This window comes from Dama dama, chromosome 22, assembly GCF_033118175.1.
Source record: "Dama dama isolate Ldn47 chromosome 22, ASM3311817v1, whole genome shotgun sequence".
Classification (NCBI taxonomy): domain Eukaryota; kingdom Metazoa; phylum Chordata; class Mammalia; order Artiodactyla; family Cervidae; genus Dama; species Dama dama.
Window position 1 is genome coordinate 57,103,298 of NC_083702.1, and position 19,695 is coordinate 57,122,992.

The 19,695-nt window shown below is 37.4% G+C and overlaps 1 long non-coding RNA gene across 1 annotated transcript in view; it reads right to left on the bottom strand.

Annotated features, from left to right (window-relative positions):
- The window catches only part of LOC133043411 (uncharacterized), a 29,430-nt gene extending 15,507 nt beyond the window's left edge, over positions 1 to 13,923 (bottom strand). Inside the window, exon 1 of the long non-coding RNA XR_009689695.1 lies at positions 13,787 to 13,923. This is a non-coding gene — a long non-coding RNA (uncharacterized LOC133043411). The remainder of the gene's footprint in view (positions 1 to 13,786) is intronic.
- Positions 13,924 to 19,695: the final 5,772 nt, after the last annotated feature.

Consider the following 19,695-nt stretch of genomic DNA (forward strand, 5'->3'; position numbering starts at 1 on the left):
GCAGTCACCTGCCTGAATTATTATGGCCTCTTTGATCTGGTCCTCTGATTTCTGAAAATTAAAACTCTTCATCTACCTTTACACGGCTTTCAAATTTCACAAACAAGCCTATGGTCAATACACAGCAGAACTGCTAGGGCTGCTTCCCTATTTTCCCTGAAGCCCATCACTTCTACTTCCTGCATAGGCAAAGTTTCATGCGGATGCTTTATTTCATAGGCTCTCCTAGCTTCACAGTCCATAGCGGCACCTCACTCTGCCCTGTCTCTTCACCCTCTCCAGTCGGCCATATTCTTCTCCAGCAAGCCATCTTGATGCCCACCCATCTACTCATTACTCTTTCATCCCTAGGCCTTCTCCCAAAGTGTGTCCCAACTTTGTGATGATGGCTTCAACTCATTCAGTCTTCTCCCCTTTTTCCCTCAGCAATTTCTGACTTTAGCCTTCTGTAAGAAGTCTATCTTTGCTGGCAATGTCTGGAAAGCAAACACACCTTCACTGTAATTTCTCAAACACATACCACTCACTACACCATCCTTTTTTTCAACACTTAAAATTACCCTATGATTTGCATGTCCTATATGTTCATAACTTCAGTGGTATTTTCCCACTCCAAATGTATTATATCTGTATTTCCTTTATTAGACACTAAGCTCCCAAGAGCAAGTATTATATAGTTGTAAGTCAACCCTTTCTGGTACTGTGCAATCATCATTTAAAACATAACTTTAATAGTGAGAATAATCTAGAAACTAGTATGCCAATTTACCTGTTCCTCGAGGAGGACATAATGAACCACAAGCTATGTGTTCTTAGTAACCACATAGCTCTGTCAGCTCCTCGGTGAGCTTGGAAAGCACTAAGCCTGCTTTTTTTTTTAAACCTTGCTCCCAGTCCTGTGGAGTTAATCCAACCACAGACTTGTCTTTGAAGTCAACTGGAACATCATGCATGGGTGAGCTCCAGAGAGCACACAAAAGCAAGGAAAGAAAACTGACATGTTATTCTCAACCAAAGAGACTGTGCTATTTCCGTGTTTCTACACACACCTGGGCTTCCCACAGACTTCAAGGGCCTGCAGATGAAGTAGAAGAAGAAGCTGAAGTTAGAAGTATCTTTTGAATGAGGAACGTGCAGCAGATGAAGCCACAACAGAATGAAAGCTTGAAATTTCTAGTAAATAATAGTAAATAATACTCATTTTTTTCTTTATCAAGGGTCATAAAAATCACACATATAATATTCATCAAGGCTAGAAAACTCTTCCCTGAGAATGTCAAGCTCTTCTGGAAATGGCATCCACTCTTCCTCTGAGGCACAACAATTACCTTGTAGACGGGCATTCAATTCCAGGTAACAGCCATTTATCCAGAATCTTTACTGAGAAGGAGTTGTGCTCATCAGAATGAGAAGCACCGTCACCATCTTCAAGAAGAAAAGCATAAAGCAGCTCTCATAGCATATAGCCCTCCACGGCCACTTACAGAGCCACTCTCAAACAGCCTCGGTCCGCAACGCGGCAAGATATAAATTACAGCCTTAACACTGCTTCTCAGAGTCAAGCACTTGAAACTAAATGATATTTTTGAAAATTAACTAAATTTATTTTGTGCCTACCTTTTGATCCTGCAAGTTCTTTCCTAAAAACAAATAGTACAGAAATAAAAGAACCAAAAAGAGGCCCCAGTACTTAACAACCATGTATGCTTAAGTAGGTTTTCTTTACCTCTCCAAGCTCAGTGTGGTAATTTGGAAACTGTGGATAATAATAGTACTTGCCTTATAGGCATGTGGGTATGATATCTGGAATGAGGGAAATGGCCAAGAAACACCAGTGGGTGTTATAATCCTTATTTTGCAGAAATGGTGTTTCAAAGATGCTAAACAATTGGTCCAAGGTTACAGCAGGTCTGGGATTGGATCTAATTTGATTTGCTTCCAAAGTCTCTACCCTTCCTGCCTCAAAGGCTGCTGCTTAACTTAGAGCCCTGAAGTGAACAAGAGGAGACATCAGCTGATAAGATCCTCTACATGCCATCCTGATGATTATTCTAGGAAGCCTGCATTCTAATACACCTTTCTTCCAAAATGTATATTCAAACACTGGAATATTAGACTCTCAGAAACTATTCAAGGTCCTCAAATCATGGAGCTCTAAACTCAAAAGTGAAAAGAACCAAAACCATGGCCAGTCAATATAGCCTAAAAAATGAACATAAACCTGAAAAATCTGATACTCATAGATGACTGGAAAGATGTGAATTCACTGCAGGCGCAAGGAAAAAGGTTCTGTGCTCCTGGACATGGACGGGACACTCTAATTTCAATTTCGCCTTTTCATATTTCCAAATGAAACATAAAATGTCGCGTTTGGCCTTAGAAGCATCATCCATCAAAACACCTTGGCTACTTTATTGGGGGAAAGAACTGTATGATGATGAGCAAGCTGTGCCGAAGTTAAATTAAGTGTGAGCCTGCCAGAGACGGACCAAAGAGGCATGCCAAGCCCTGAAAGAATGAACAAGGTGAGAATGTCCGCGCTCAAACGTATTTACTTTGAGAAGTGTGATGCTAAAATTACATCTGGAGAAGACAGTAAGCCATCAGGATCCAGCAAGTGAAAATGAAACTGAGAACAGTGAATCTCTAACTCAGCACAAACTTGATCTGTTTTTTCCTAAACACTTTCTTTTATTTCTTCCGGTTCACAAATTTAACCATTTTCCATATTCCCGGATGTAGAATTCTTTGACCTTCTCAGGTGCTTTTTTTTTTTGTTTGTTTCATTTTTCTTCAAATGATGTGAGCCCAAATGTATAGTTTTAGGCTAGATAGACTGTCTCTAAGGCTCTAATCTTCTCTAATCTTCATGTTCCAAATTGTCCTGAGAGAAATAGAGAGAAATTCTACTGAGGAATTTTTCAACCATAACTTTACATTGCATGGAGTTCAAAAGTTTCTACCGCAAACAGCTATCAAGATGAAATACAGCTCCGAGCAGACAGCAGTGAGGGGAGTCCTCACTTGGGCAGTGAAGGAATTTGTAAGTCACAGGGGGCGTGTCCTGTCTCTGCTCTCCTTACCTGTTTAGACAGGTAGATGGTGAGCCTTGCTTCCCAAAGAACCGAGAACTGAGACCTGCTGCATTCTAGAGAGGGTGCTCCTGTCTACTCTCCAAGTGGGTCTCTTTAAGTGTCCTTCTGTCTGATCTGCCCCATGATGAGTGTCTATAAGTCCATCCACACACTAGGATCCCCAGGAGAAACAGCTCTTTGCTGCCTCCCCGAAACCCTTAGAACAGGACACGTGCCTTCCCCGGCTTGGCGGCTGCCACACCCTGTCCACGGGGAGTTCTGCTGGGATTGGAGTGCATTTTTTTCCTCCCCAATTCTTTCCTTTCCCAAGAAAACAGAAAAGGTCAAGGTTCTTCTCTCTATGTCTACAAGATATATACTCCTCAAGATAAAAGAATCATTATTACTGGGTTTCTCAACATAGTTCTCAATGTAACTAAGGATAAACATTTCAAGGCTTGTTAAGTTTCAAAATTTTTTGACTGACTAGTCTTTGGCTTTGGAAGATGAGAATCAATATGCAAGCAAAACTGTTGGTTTTTCTTACAATCTTAAAAATTTATATTCCAGATAGGAACTAAAATTGAACATATCCCTAAGCTCTTTGCTTAATGTTAGATTTTATTTGGAATAGTGTTTTTATTTTATTGTGGGTGAATGGGTGTAATATTTCTGTTAAGAGAGCAAAACTATGGGCAGGGCTTTAAACAACCAGGGATGCTGTTAAAGACAGCTTTGAAAAGTTTTCCATTTTACAGATTATGTTAGCCTGTCTTCTCAAGATAGCAAGGAAGTTAAAGTATTAAAAAAAAAAAAGCAACACTTCAATTTACATGTCTGTCCAAATTTCGGAAGAATATCATGAAGTGCAAATAAGGCAATGGTAAACTCCACCAATCCCCACACACATATTCTATTATAAATAATCGATTAAAGTAACGCATTTAAAAGTTTTGGACAGTTGAATTAATTGACCAACCATGCAACACACTTGATATTTTAAAATCTTCATGAAAGGAAAATTTTTGCTGATGAAATCAATTAAAAGATGTAAAATCTATTTTCAAGAAGTTAGCCTTTATTCTAAATGTTCTCATTATTGTTCTCACAACAAATAATCTGAAGCAATCTTCTGAATCCAAAAGCTATATTTGATAGTTAATACTGTTTTCCACCTGTGAGAAAATAGCTTCTCCCTTCACAGTACTGAAGCATGATAACTAGGAGTAATTTTATTATATTATCCAATTAGTTCTTTAGAGTTCTTTTTTCTCTCTCCAATTATACTATAGTTGATGAGAGAAAGATCATATTTTCTCCTTTTATAAAATCCTCTACAGTGCCTTTAGCAACACTGGTCAGACAAGATAATTAAGGGGGGAAAAAACCAACTGAATAATTGAGTAAATAAATGATTTGAATTCTTCCCAAATTTATGACATAATTATGATTATTGAGTAAAAGAGAGACTGATTTAGTTAGGAAGATCATATGTTATACCAACTTTCACTCAACCTGGAATAGGAAAAATAAAATGCCCTAAACCAGTAGAAATCTCAAACTTTAAAAATATTTTGTTTGCAGTGAAGAATCACAAATTCTTCGTCATATGTACTGATACTCCCTAATGTATTTACTTAATACATGTATTAATGTACTTAATACATGTATTAATAAATGCATTTAATGTATTTAAATAAAAATTTAAAGAGATAACTGTCTAGAGGAGGTAAAATTTTCATAAATATTAGAAATTCAATAAGCAACGAGGTGAACTGAAATGTATTGGATTGCATTGCATTGCACTGAATTTGCAGGACTAAAGTACAATGAAGACTAAACTCTGGACTCAAATCTTCCTAGCACTTTGAAAGCACTAGCCCTAAAAATTAAAAAAACACAGATCTCAGTCTTTAAGATGACACACTGCCTGTTTACACAGATAATTCCATTCTTATACCATTTTTTCTACTTGTCAAAACTATTTCCCTGGACTGCAAATAAGCACAACATCAGGTGGCTGACAAGGTATGTTTCATATTTCCATTATGCAATTATACATACCTCTTGGGTGACTTTCTTGTCACTTGCAAGTTATACCATTCTTGTTATTTTTAAAAAAATTAAAATTAAAAGCTGCTAACATGAAACTATCTTTGTAAATGTCACCAAATGGAATTTCCTCTAAAGATCAACAGCATCATCACACAATATGCCTAAAAATGGAATGGTATTATTCGTGTGTCACTTAGAGCATTTTACATATTAAGTCCACAGCCAACAACGAAACAGACGACTCAAGGAACTTTTCTAAAAAACTCTTCTGACCAAAATGAATTCTTAACTTAGCATATTTAAAAATATCTTCTCTTTGTTTGTCCACTCAGACTGATATGTAACATCCCCAAATTTACCCAGTCCAAATTCAAGAGTGATCTAAAGGTTTTACCTGAGCGGTAACAAAACAACCAGTTAACTTAGAGAAAATAAAATCTTCAAAGGATTCAACTGATTGAAACTGCATGGAGAAAACTGGGTGATTAAATATTTCCCTTCCCAACTGCATGTGGTGTGTTCTTCGGGCAAATCACAGGGACTAAATATTGTTCTCCATTGTGCACCCAGGTGGCAGCGGGATACCAACAATTACACACTGTAGCTGGGTGCCAAGGTTCATGCCTGAAATTAGTGTCAAAATGAAGGGACCAAAGAAAGTTAGGGTTAAAAGGGAGGCAAGCTCATCCTCTGCATTTTACCAACAGCAACACAGCATGAGATAAACAGATAAGCCTTTGGAACAGTTTCATATTTGGAACTCTTACTGACAGTTCAGCTGCTCCTGTTACAATACTGACTGCAGAAATGTTTCTTCTTTCTTAAAAGCAGGATAAAGCTAACAGCCTCATGGCACAAGCTGCACCCTCACTTATCTCAATTAGCATGTAGGGATGCCCAAAGAATGGGGCTGCTTCAGCAGAGGGCCTCCACATAAATTAGAGGGCACACACTGGCTATCGTGTTCACTGGCTCAGGATGCCACCTTTCCAACTCGCTTCACCCAAGAAAATTAGTGCATGTTATGTAGGTGCCAGGTATTAATAACACCTTCTCGAAGTAAGCCCTATATTCATATCTACGTCCACAAGTCATGACTCTTATAGTCAGTAAAACAGCTCCATGGCAGAGGTCAGATGTAGTAGTTGCTTTAAGAAATATCCACCTGTATTTTCCTATGAAGTAAACTTCCTAACTTAAGCAGTTGAGTTTGAGAATCTGTAAAAATACAGACATAAATACTTTCCTTGAGAGTTCAAGGCTACATTTTTTAATACAATTGAGTAAAGACATAAATAAGATTAACCACAAGAGCTGCTTGTTGATATAAGAGATTTGTGCTAGGATTTTGAATGCTGAATTTGAACTTTGCTAAAAAAATTCCAACAGGAAGTATTAATTAATAAAGCTTCATGTTGGTTAAGAGACTGGCTGTTTTGTGGTGGGGCAGGGGTGGGGAAAAAAAGGCAGGGCCAGCAACTTCAGTATTGTGGGCCTTAATAGTGATGAAAACATGTACAAGCAGGACACAATTGTATTTTCTCTTAGAAACATCAGAAAGTTCATTATGTATCTCATGGATATATATTGATACAAGTGACAGTTCATTCTCAGAAGAAGCAAAAATATATGAAAGTAAAGATTATTGTGTATAGCTATATAACCCTAAACAGGATCCCCAATCCTTATTAAATATTTAAACTTCTTTGAATGCCCTGGGCTATAAATTTGGAAATATTATTTTGTTTTTCCCTGTGAGCTTTCTGTCTGTTGTCCATCTCTCCCTCCTTTGGTCTCTCTTCCCTATTTCCCCACCTCAAATGTATATTAGCTGTATGATCTATGCCCGGCACTGTAGTGGGCAGTAGGGCCTCTGCTTCCAAACCTTCCACTCTTAGCTTTTCTACTTTCTGATTTTATTGAGGATTCTCTGAATTCTTTGCCAACATGTCAGTTGGGCATATCTATAAACAGTGACGTGACTGGGACACAGGAAATATGTGAGATGTTGCCCAGCCACAAGTCACTTTACTTATTACAAATGCCACATGTCAAATGATCAGCACAGATAAAAGAATTTTAGGATTTCATTTCTAAGACAGGCTTCGTAGCAACCACGGGCTTTGACCCAGACATTGAAGGATGGGAGGCATTGAGAAAGCAGCAGAAAGTGTTTCGGGTGCAGGAATGATCAGAGAAAATGCAAGGCAAACTTTGTGGGGGCAATGAGCAGATCAACCCTCCAGTGTAGAAAATTCCTGGCTAGAAATAGACAATAATACAATCGAAAAAGAAAAAAAAAAAAGACTGAAGCCAAATGGTGAGACTTCTGAAGGAGTTGGTTCTGGGGAATCCATAGATGCAAAGGAAAATAACATAATGGAAGTATCAAGGTGCTTGTGGGTATCTGTTCTAACGCAGAGGTTTGCCTGTTACAGACACTTCTGTTTTCTAAACATCTTGAGTAGCCAAGGCCATCATAAATGCTCAGTAATATTTGCCTAGCGACTAGAAGAATGAATAGAGGCTGAACGACCTGGGGTTTAAGTCATCTTGGCTGCTTACTAGCTTGGTGACGCCCAGGCAGTTACTTCTTAGAGCCTCATTTTCCTCATCTGCAAGGAGGGTCAGTGACGCCACCTTTCTCATAATGTAATGGAAAGAACAAAGGTAAAGAGCTTAGGAAATTGACAGGCAAATGGAAAAGAAACGTTAGCCACTAATAATTAGAATTAGAGGTCCCTTAAAATAGAATCAGAGGCATTGGAAGGAAGCATAAAAAGCAATAAAACCAACTTGTTTGCTGCATCATGGGCCTGAATATCAATAAGACAGCTTATTAAAACTCACTGTGACTGTTTTGCCAATATATTCTTCTAAACTGGTATATATGCCTAGAATTTACTTTAAGCCATCTAAAGAAGAGGCAAGAGAAATACAAGTTCCAAAATGATATGGATTGTGATGTGATTGATTGATGATGTATGAATAACTGGTGAGCCTGCTATCATCTGCAAAATCAGGCAAATAATGAATATTGAATCAATGGAGAATATTAAATTAAGAGCTACAAAGACAGTGTCGATACAGGGTAGGCCCTGAATCAGTGTTGGTGGAATGAATGAATGAATGAATATTTTCTAAATCCTATGGAAAGATATTGGTATAATTTACTAGATACCTATGTTTCAAACTTCTAGCAAACTGAGTTTGTCTTCAAACATTTCCTAAAAATCCAATACTTTTAAAGATGTCTGTAGTAAATTATGTTAAAATCCAACTATACACCATATGTTCCTGACCATGGCAAGCCACCTTGTCTTCCTTTCTCTAAGGACACTCCTAGCCTTATGGTATATTTTAGTCTTTACTTCTGGACTGTAAACTCAATTGTCAGAAAAATGTAGGAAATTCAAGGATTTATGAATCATTATGATTAAATAATGCCAAACACCATTAAGAATACAAATAATGGCTTAGAGACATAATTAAAAATGGAAAAAGGTTCTGTTTACTATATGGTATAAGATCATAAAGTCCAAAGCCTTTAGAAGGAATTGGGGTCACTATGAGTCTATATAGGCCATTTTTTATTAAAAAATTATAAACACCATTAAGTAAATTACAATTTTCACATTTTAAAATCTGAACAAATTTTAAATGTTTCAGTTAATTATTAGTGCTAGAGTATGAAATTCGGCTTTTTAGAAAAACTTTTATTTTCTCAAATCATCCTGATATCATTTAAACAAAAATATCTGATTGTTGGCTGTGCAAATTAAAATCTGCTGTTGGATCTCAGAGGTGATTAATCAGTAGATAAAACCTTACCATGTGTCCTTGCCACCATGCTTGGATGGTAAGTTGGGGCAAACCCGTTAGCTGTCTAAAAGGCCCCCTCCCTTCCCAGTTCTTTCTCTATAATAAAATTTCCTGCTGATGGTCAGTGTAATTTGAGGTTTGTCACCTGGCAAACTATTTTGTGGAAAATAAACTCATGTAGCTGAAGGAAAGATTTTATTGAATTATACAAGTAACTTGCCACTACTGAGAAAATCCTATATCCTAAAATCAACCCCTTGAACAACATCCCAAGGCCATCTCAAATCTTTCAGCACTTTATACACAATTTCTAATAAAACAAGTTTGGTGTTTTACTTTTTTTTTTTTTACCCCAAACTCAGACAAATACCTTCAAAGTCAAAACAACTTTCTAGGTGACAGGATAATATTATACCAAAAAGACAAAACCCAAAACTATAGGAGGCAGAAAGCAACTAAGAGGAACCAATAACCCTGCAACACTGATGTGTAGAAAGGAATATTAATTACAAGAAGAAACCAAACTTGGGGAAATTCAATAAACACATTAGAAGAGGATAATAATCTCATACTAGAGCATAACTTTATTTTCATTTTAAAAAATGTACTTATGGCATGTTAATTCAGCAATAATATTATATTCTGACTTTATTCACTACAATCAAGTTAAATTACATAATTTTTTTCTAATTAGCATTTAGAACAATGCAATTTGAAAGCTAATGGCTTTGTGTAACATACACAGAAAAACTGATTTAAGGATTTCATTTTGACTTAACATGAAATTGATCTAATGTGTCACAACTCCAGTTCTCAAAATATTTCTTTAAAAGCCATATGCTTAACTTGTGTCTACATCTCCTGAAAGAATTGAGGTGCAAAGATGTTTCTGGTAACATTAGGTGCAATCAATATGTTTATATATCTGCACTTACCTATTCGATAAAGAGATATAATAACTGTGTATTTTACACATAGTTTTTATTTATTAGCCCATTTAAAAATTTTTAAAAATACATGATATCTGGAAGAAAAATCAAATCAATTTTGTGATAGTGGCTAGTAACAATATTTATTCCTTCTCTTTTCTCAGCCTTCCCTGACTTATATGAATGATTGTTTTTTCCCCTTTAAACCACAAACTATCATATGTAATATTTAATATTTAATATGTACCTTTAAGATACACCTAAATATTTTAAGGAAGTACCAAATTAAAATGGGAGGAATCGGGAAATACTATTTTGTCTCAAGAGTTTAGTACAATTGCTTCAGCTGAGATAAATTCATGAAGACATTTCTAAAATACTTCTACGTAAGGATAAAATGATTTCTATGTAAGAAACAATCACCAGCCAATGTTATTATCACCAGAAAATTGTAAGCTAGAATGAGCAATAAAAACATTGTATTTGAATGAGATATTAGACAATAGCTATTAAAATATTTTACTCAATTTCTATTACACCTTAAAATGAAAGTCATCAAAATGTCATTACAGGCCTGTTCCCCAGATTCTTCAGAGACTGAATTTAATCATTTCAGGAAATTGAGCGCTATTCGACATTTACTTAAATCTTTTGAAATAACAGTAAAGCAAAACACAATGTCAAATTTATAAGACATTTTATATTAAAATATGTCCATATACACACATACATACATACCACATCCCGGGGAATACTTGCCTTCAGATACCTGGAATTCAATATTCCTCGTGAAATTAACCACTCATACAATGCATTACCTTCAAGAAGACCTAAGTAAGAAACCCAAGTTAAGAAGCCACAATTAAGCTTTGCAAAACCTCACTCTTATTAAAGCGCTAAAGTAGCAGTTAAGTAAAAATATCTTCAAAAATCAATTTTTCTTAAATTACCTCCACCAAAATTATTGCCTGTACAACAGAACATAGAACTTTTAATTGTTGTTCAACTGAAGAGCTAAACATTAGTTGAATTAGTCCAATTACACTAGTAAAGGCATCCTTGTGTGTATTTTCAGAAAATTAACACACTTTGAAGAATTTTTAAGCTGGAAGAGACCATCCATATCACCAAATCCTGTTTTCTCTAACCAGTTCTAGAAATAAAGTATATAAGTATATAAAGATTATTTTAATTGATCCTCAAAATGATCATTTTCTCTAAAATATAAAAATTTACTTATTCTCAAGGCTGAACGTAAACATACAAAGTGTCCGGTTGTTTTTTGTTAATAAAACCTAGGCAATCTTTAGCAAATGACTAACAATAAAATTCCCTAAGACAGTTTCTTCTTTAAACCTTTTACGTTTAGACCAAGGGTTTAAATTTTAAACACTCATTTAGAAAGCAGTTTTCTAATGTTACTGGTAAGAAGTACATGGAAACGGTTTGAAAATTGCACTTTAAAAAATGTTTAATTTTTACCTTTCCATTCCAGGAGGATGCCACTTCTTATGGAACCCATTTTTCCTGGAGATACTCAGTGTTGGCCGATTTAGAATAAAAACCATTAGCATATCACTATTAAAAGAGAAAACTACACTACAAAGCCGCAATCTCTCTTGGAAGGAATCGGACGGCAGTTATAAGCCTTTCCTGATACCTTTTTGTTATCATCATCTTATTAGCAGACCGGGTGCTCCCCGCAGCATCAATTAATCAGTTTTTAAGGAAACGGGGAAATGCACGCAGGCTCATCTGCTAAGCACGGGCTGTATACTCCACAGCCTCTTTAATCACCAAGGCTCCTTTTAACAAGGTTCTAGAATGCAAGGTCGTCCGGGGCCCATTAAGTAAGCCTGGAGGCAGAGCGTTCCTAGGAGCCACCAAGAGTGGATACAACTTTCCCTCAAACAGCGGCATGAAGAGGAAGGCAGCCGGTCGCGGCACACCCGCCTGTGTACGCCTCAGCTCTTCCTGGCAGTTGCCAAGCGGAGGCCAACCCCGTTGTAGAAACTACTCCTGACTTCCTAGTGCCCCAGCAGAATCCTGGCATCTGAAGAAGGCCTGTTTCATAAGCAGCCCCAACTAAAGAGAAAGTAAAGAAATGGAAGGTTTACCCTCTCATCCTCCATCCACCTACAGCCGCATCATCCGAATCAGGAATGAAATGCTAACAGACAAGAAAATGAATGCCAATTTCCTCCACTTTGCTCCAAGTTTCCGAGGCCCCTCCACAATAAAAGATAGCTGAGTGTGGAGGCTGCCTTGTTCCATACCATTAACTCAGAACAAAACATATTTTTAGTGGGACAGCAGTGTTTACTTGTAAGAACTGATGAATGGTTCGCCACCATCTATCACTCGCAGACAAAGACGTTCAGCCACAATTTTGGACATAAATCAAGGTACATGCTCCTCAATAAAAAAAAAAAAAAAAAAAAAGACTGCTTAAGTCCCCAAAACCACAGAGATTGAGGTCAGACTGGCCATAGCAACCAAGAACAGGACTTGGGTCTCTAGAAGGACCTAGCAACCGATAAATGAGTTCAGATCTCTTTTCATCTCCACTGGTGTGAAAGCCAAAATTAAAAAGATTAGATCACCCTGCACCCATTACAAAAGGCGCCACAATGAAAAAGTCATTTCCAGCCTTTGAATCACATCAAATAAATAACATTCATCCCCGCTATAATGAACAACTTTCAAAGTAAATTGAATCTCCATAGCACTGCTTTCCCTGGCTGCTCAGTATTTACATAACAATATATCACAGGAAGCTCAGAATGGGGCTTGTAAATGGGGAACTCGGGATAAAAAGCATCTTTAGCCCCGATTACTGTATACTCAGACTGCTTTCCAATTCCCCTCTTTTTAAACAATGTGTTGTATCAGGAACACAAACAATGTTTTTAAATTGTGGGAAATGAAAGTTTTCGGTACATTTTTAAATGCCTGGACTCACCCATTTTGTGGGGCACCAAGAATGTAGAAATCACTTAACCTCCTAAATCCATGCCCTGGGTTCATTTTTGTGACAAAGAATTCTCATCTCTGTATACACTCGCTTCTTTGTTCGTGCCAGCAGTTTTTACCCCATCTCCTGAATTTTTTTCTATTACTTAAGATGAAAGCAATTTGCAGATTTTCTTAGCATCTGTCTCATTCATTATTTGTCATTTCCTCGAAAGTATAATGTATTCTCCATTGTCATAACAATAATATCTGTTAAGTTTTAGTAATAACTCCACAGAAAATGTTCATCTTCCACAGTCTAATTTTGACAAAATTTCTCCAGATCATTAACAACAACAACAACAACAAAAATTAAGGACTAAAATCTCTAAATACTTAAGCTTCCATAAACTACTGTACAATTCAAATATTTCAAATGGAGTACATTCAAAAACGACAGTTAAATCTATGTTAAAAATATACCCGCATAATCCTATCTTTCTGTAACAGCTCACGTAGGCATTACTATTTGAACTCCACAGGGAATCTCATTAATTTTTAAAACTCTCTGACCTCAGTACAGTTGAGTGTAAAAATAATTACAAATTAAGAATGAGAGAGCATCCTTGAATTCTACACAGCCATATGTTCTCTGTTACCCAAAACATTGCTAACTATCATCAAACAGCATTTTTTCCAGATATGAATTTAAACAGCACGATAAATGTCACCAGACAGACATTAAAAAGCAACTCACCCTTCTGCCCCGCTCACACCTCACCTCCGATGATTCTAGTAACACAAAGCTCTGAGAACACAGGTTTGCAGGCAAGTGCCAGCAGATGATACTCTCAGACAAATATTTCCCTATCGAGACTCCTGCTTTCTAGCTCAATGTCTCTCTCAGCCACAAGGATGCAAAATGCCAGAATCAGGGCATAAATATTTTCTTACCTGAAACTTGTCAGAAGGACGGTCCTTGGGTCCTTGTCGTTGCTGTCAACTCTGATGCCCCCTCTCTCGCCATCGCAGAAATCGGCTCCACTGTGTTTATTGCCGTGTGCCCCAGTTACAGCTGTGGCTACTCATCTGCCTTCGTACAACCTGTGAGTGGAAATGAGAGAGAGTAAGACAGAGGGGGGGAGTGGATGTGTGTGCGTGTGTGCGTGTGTGTGTGTGTGAGAGAGAGAGAGAGAGACTGCTGACTTGAGACTAAGAACCTGAAACCTCCGGCCAAGACAAGCCTGAATAAAAATGATCAAAGCTCTGCCCTCCATCAGGAGAGCAGACAGATATTTTTTTCTCCTCCACTGAAAAGTGGAACTGTCATTGGGGATTCTCACCAGGAGAGTGAGGAGGCAGACCTTCTCCAGAGTGTCAGCGCTGCCCAGCAGTCCGTGCAGAATACAGGTACCTATTGTTCCAGAGACAGATATGTAGCCAGCCAGTCAGACTCTGACAGATCTCAGCAAACCAGTGAGCCTGCCTTCATTTTAACTCCTTATTTACTAGTGCTTTTTGGTCAAATGCAAAGGTCCTCTCCTCACCCACGAGAGATAAACAGAGATAATGCAGATGAGCTCTGTGGCAGGAACTGACCCTGTACCTTTTACGAAGAAGGACTTTTTACTAGTATTATGGAAATGCTGAATTTGAAGCAACTATCTTATTTTTTTCTGGGAAGAAATGAAGCATTACATTATATGGGGAAGACTTAGCGAGTAAAAGAAAATCTTGGCACCCAAGATGAACAGAACAGCCAGTCTTAAAAGGAGGGGAGCAATTGTGGCTCTGGAAAGCAGCCTAGAATGTGAAGGGGGTTACCTGAACCAAAGGGGTCCCAACATTTTGCAGAGGGGTGTGGCGCACGAAATTCCTTCCGCACAAAAAGCTGCTCAGGAGACCTCTGTTTTCCTAGGGGTTGGAGTCTTTCTGGTCTCCAGAAAGACTAGACATTTGGAGACCCCATTAGACATCTCAAGCAACCCCCAAACATCTCCCCTCCTCAAAGCCTCACCATTGTCCTAATTATGCCCAAGGCAGTAAAACAAAATTAAGGAAGCTCAGAGAAAAATAACTTGGACTCTATTTCCCCTGATGGATCCTGAAATCCAGGGAGTACCTCTGATTCTCTAAATTCCTGGACCTTCTAGATGACAGTGGGTTTCTAACCTTCATCTTCTGTATCAACTGAATAATTTTCTTCTGCAAAGTCAGAGAAGGCAAAATCCCTTGCATTTGATTGTTTAGCACTATTAGAAGGCAGGTAATAGAAAAACAAAAGAAAAAGTAGCTTCTCACTGAGTTAAAATAAGAGATAGACTTATGCACCCCACAAAGCCTTAATCCACAAGCACTTTGGACTTTTTCCCAGAAAGGACACTAATTTTATTAATTGTTAACATTTGCACAAGAAACAGTGTGCATATTCTGATATAGTAAATGTGCTGCCGGGCCTATAAAATGGCTATGAAATTCCTTGGTAAGACCCACACTCAAGCATCACTTTACAAAGCCAGGGGGAAAATACTCAAAGCTATAGGGGGAGGTAATGAGATATGCTATACATGTTTACATGCTGCCCAGCAGCTTCTTCTAAATATCTAGGGTTGTTTTATTTTTTTAAGAACCAAATAAGAGATTGTATCATGATGTTTCAAGACTATTAAAAAAAAGGGAGAAAAGAGACCTAACAAACGCAGTTCCCTCCTTTCACACTGTCTCACAGCCTAAATGCCAGCATTTTGAAACCAGTTCAAGTTATGCCAATTTACCTAGAACTCTGTGCAATTAACACAGAACTCTTTTAAGAAGTTAAAATTGCTCGATGTGATGACCTCTGGAAGTCTACCTCTTGTATAGTCTTCAGGGAGAACTTCTATTATGCGTAGAAGGAAAAGGATGTCAAGACCTTACCTGAACAGGAAGGAAAATATGCAAGGCCTCTTACTAAACTCATCTTCACCTATGAGACAGCAACGAAACAAGAGAATCCTGTAGCCTGCTTTTGCTAGGTGGAAGAAACATATTTTTCAAACCCATTTTAAAGAACATGCATATCTTTGTAAGCTTAAGGGATAATCCAATTTATCATGACTGTCTTAACAGCAAAATAGCAGAAGGCCATTCAGTGAAAGAAAGATGATAGGTACACATATAGAACAGAACTGGATCACAGAGGAGGTGACAGCTAGCAGGCAAGGCTCCCACGACTGCCTCTAATGCAGCAGTTTAAAAGGGGCATCTAAGCTCTGCTCCTGAGCATGTGATAAGACTTAGGTGTAAGTACATTTAATTAGAGCATTACCCAGGCCCCATCCAGATGTCATTATCTTTTATGGTGGTTTTTTTTTTTTTCTCTTTTGATCTTTCCGTCCAACTTCTGTTGTCTTCAAAAAACCAAGCTTGGTGTGCCAAACAGATTTTAAATATTCCGCTCTTACCATGTTTGAATATTGACAGTTGTCACAGTCGGGGTCCATTATGTTCTGGAAGCATGTGCAGAGGTTATCAACATTAATGAGAGTCTGTGCACACGGAAATAAAAGAACCCGAGGATGCACTCCTTCGAAGTGTGTGTGTGTGTGTGTGTGTGTGTGTGTGTGTGTGTGTATAAATGGAAATCAGTATTTGAGCAAGGTATACATTTTTGTTGTTGTTCTTTTATGAGTGAGGGAAAAGATCACTTTTTTCTCTCAATAAAGTTATTTGTGAAAACTCGACTAGGAAGACTTTGTCCCTAGAACACCCCTGGAGCCTGTTACACAGTCCTAAGTTTATAATTCAACTTCAGTCCCCAATTTGCCAAATAATTCATGTCAAGCAGAAGTCCACCATAAAGTGCCAACTGTTTCTTGAAAGGAAAGGGAAAAAAACTGTTTCATGTGCTGGGTTTTTGAGGAATAAACCCATGAGGTGAGGGGCACCCTCATTAACAGTAGCAAGGGGTAGGCTAATTCCCTGGCACTCGGCTCCGGCTCTGTGTCTCCCTCTTTTCATCCACATCACTCGAACATGGAGACGTGAAATTAGGCTCCTCAGAAGAAATGTGAAAGGAAAACAGAATATCTTCATTATATTACAGAATAGACCAATTTTTATAAGCTGCCCCCAGGACTTGTTATAGACACATTCAGTTACTCATTCACACAATAAACCTCATGCTGATAGAACTTCTAAGTGACTCTCCGGGAACATCGCAGGTAACCAGACTCCAGCAAAGTTAAAAATAGTCTCCCCACCAAATTAAATATTATCTAACTTCTCCACACAGTTATTTAAATACATAGAAGATCACCTCTGTGCATAATCTATAAATGGCTTGGATTACATATTAAAATTCTAATTAAAAGTTTTTGTCTTATCTCTGTTGGCCGATGTGAGATTGGAGAGTAAATTCTGGTTCAGAGTGAAAGCTCAGGTGGGCTTGAGATCTCTAACAGCTGCGAGTTGGCAATGTGTGGCAGGACCACGAAGCATTTCTAATAGGAAGGAAAAATACAAAACTATGAACAACTTCAGAAATCGCCTCTAGTCCTGGGTATTTAGTGCCATAAAGAGACTCCCCGTGGACGTATTCCACAGAGCTTTATTTTCTTGAGAGTCGGAGAGAAAAAAAACATGAGAAACAAAATTTCTCTTGTGTGAGAGGAAAGTATTGCCATATTCAAAACCAATATCTTAAAAATATGATCATGCAACTGGCTGACTAGAAAACATACGGTGGAATATATAAATTTTCTTCTCAACATTTAAGATCCAGGATGGGATAAATGCTACTTATGTTTCCATTTAATTCACTAAGTGAAAAACACTATTTCTAGGAGCACTGTTGTGAAAAGTTAGTGAAAATTTGTTGGAAAATATTAGAGACTACTTTACACCAACCAAATACCTGCAGTATTTAACAGTTCTGCCATTTGGTAAATAGTAGAAGGAAAAGTATGCATTTTTCCCTAACAGTCCCCTCACTGCAGCAGAATAATACATATTTTATGGCGTCTCCATAATCAACTTTCTGATACAGAGTTTAAATTAGGGAAACATTTGGTTTCACAAAAACTCCATGATATATTTTACTCATTAATTAGTAAGCAACCAGATATTTGGAGATAAGGGTAAAGTATTCTGTTTTCCTTATTCTCCAAGAGCTGTTGGAAGTCACGTCTGAGAACATAGGTAGAGACAACAGAATGCTAATATTTTGAATAGTAACAAAGGGAAAGCATTTGCATTGTTCCATGTGTAAAGGAAACAATATGTTTTCCATGTTTCCATAAATGTTCTCCTTAAGTGATCTCAGACTTACAGCACAATGAGAAAAAAAAAAAAAATTAACACAGAGCTGATTGATGAGAGTTGATATTCAGCACAAAAACATTGTGAAGAAGTTGGGAAACTCCAAGAGGAAATTAGGCAGAAAAGTTGGTCAAGATTTCCTCACATCTATTTTGTACAGCATTTTAAAAATCACAGAACATTCCCTTCAAGAAATTACAAGTGGAAGTTTTGTTAAAAGTACTCTGTATCCTGCTTTTCGGGTGAGTTGGGACCTACCTGACTTTCCCAACAGCTGTTTGCAGAGCTTCACAGGAAGTGGGAGAGCGGCGGACAGCCCCGCAGCTTCAGCTAAAAGTGCTCTCCCCTCTTCACTCTGCCATGTGCAGTCTTTCCTCCAAGTCTTTTGATAAAAGTCAGGATAAAGCATGATTTATTAATATGGCAAAGTCATTACAATCTTCAGCTAAAATGTTATTGGAGCTTTCCCTAGCTACTGCTGTTTAAGGAAGTCTTTAAAAACCAATTTAATTTCCTTCCACCCAGTCAAGTTTTCTCCACAGATAATTGGTTTTCATTATATGCACAAAAAGCATCAGTGAAGTCAGTGTGTATGAGGCATTTAAATATTTTCAAATGAAAGCCTGCATATATTTATGTTTGGCTACCCAAACACACACTTTCATTCGATTCTGTATCACTGACCATTTAACGACACCCTTTTAATATGAGAGCACCATGGAAATTGGAAAGGCTGCACAAACAGCCAATTTAGTCATTAGTAATTGTAGAAGTTATATAAAGTTGAAATGGTAGATGTCATATTCCTTTATTTTAAATAAGTATATTATTATAAAGCAAAGTGTTCTCTCTACTAATTGTGCTGAATTTTTACATGCTTACAACTAGAATGCTCCTGTTTTTATTTTCAAAGACTTAATCATTTCACCAGGAAAAAATAAACTAATTTTTTTCTAATCATAATTTACACAACAGCCCTTTTAGGATTTATAGAACTCACCTCAGTATATTATTATCATCAAAAGTGTGTTTGAGATGCTGGTGCAGAATCACTAATTGTTCATAAGTACCTTGAAACATTAGATTAGCGATGTTTATAATTGTCTAAATAGAGCATGACGATATGAAATCAATTACCATGCACATCAATCTTTGACATTTCATTTCAATGCATTACAACTGTGATAAAGTTGCCATAAACTTTTTTTTTTTAAAGTCACAGTCTCTATTGCCTGAGAATCTGACTAATGAACTAGTATTCAATTGCAAACATTGAAAAGACAAGCTTAGTAGCATATGTAATGCTGAAACTGGTTTACTTACTTGAATATTCATCTTCCTCTGAATTAAGACTACTATTGAATTTGCAGAATTTCACACTGGAGAATTTTTCAGTGTCCTCTTGACCTCATAATCCCTCCACCACAGGTGAACTATTATTAAATAAAAAGTTCCTTATTTCAGCATCCATACAACTCTTTTAAAAGTCACTTAACTTCTGAGCATTGATGAGATATTCGGAAACTTCCTCCTGGACACAGGTGTTTGTTTCTGTCTTGTCAAAT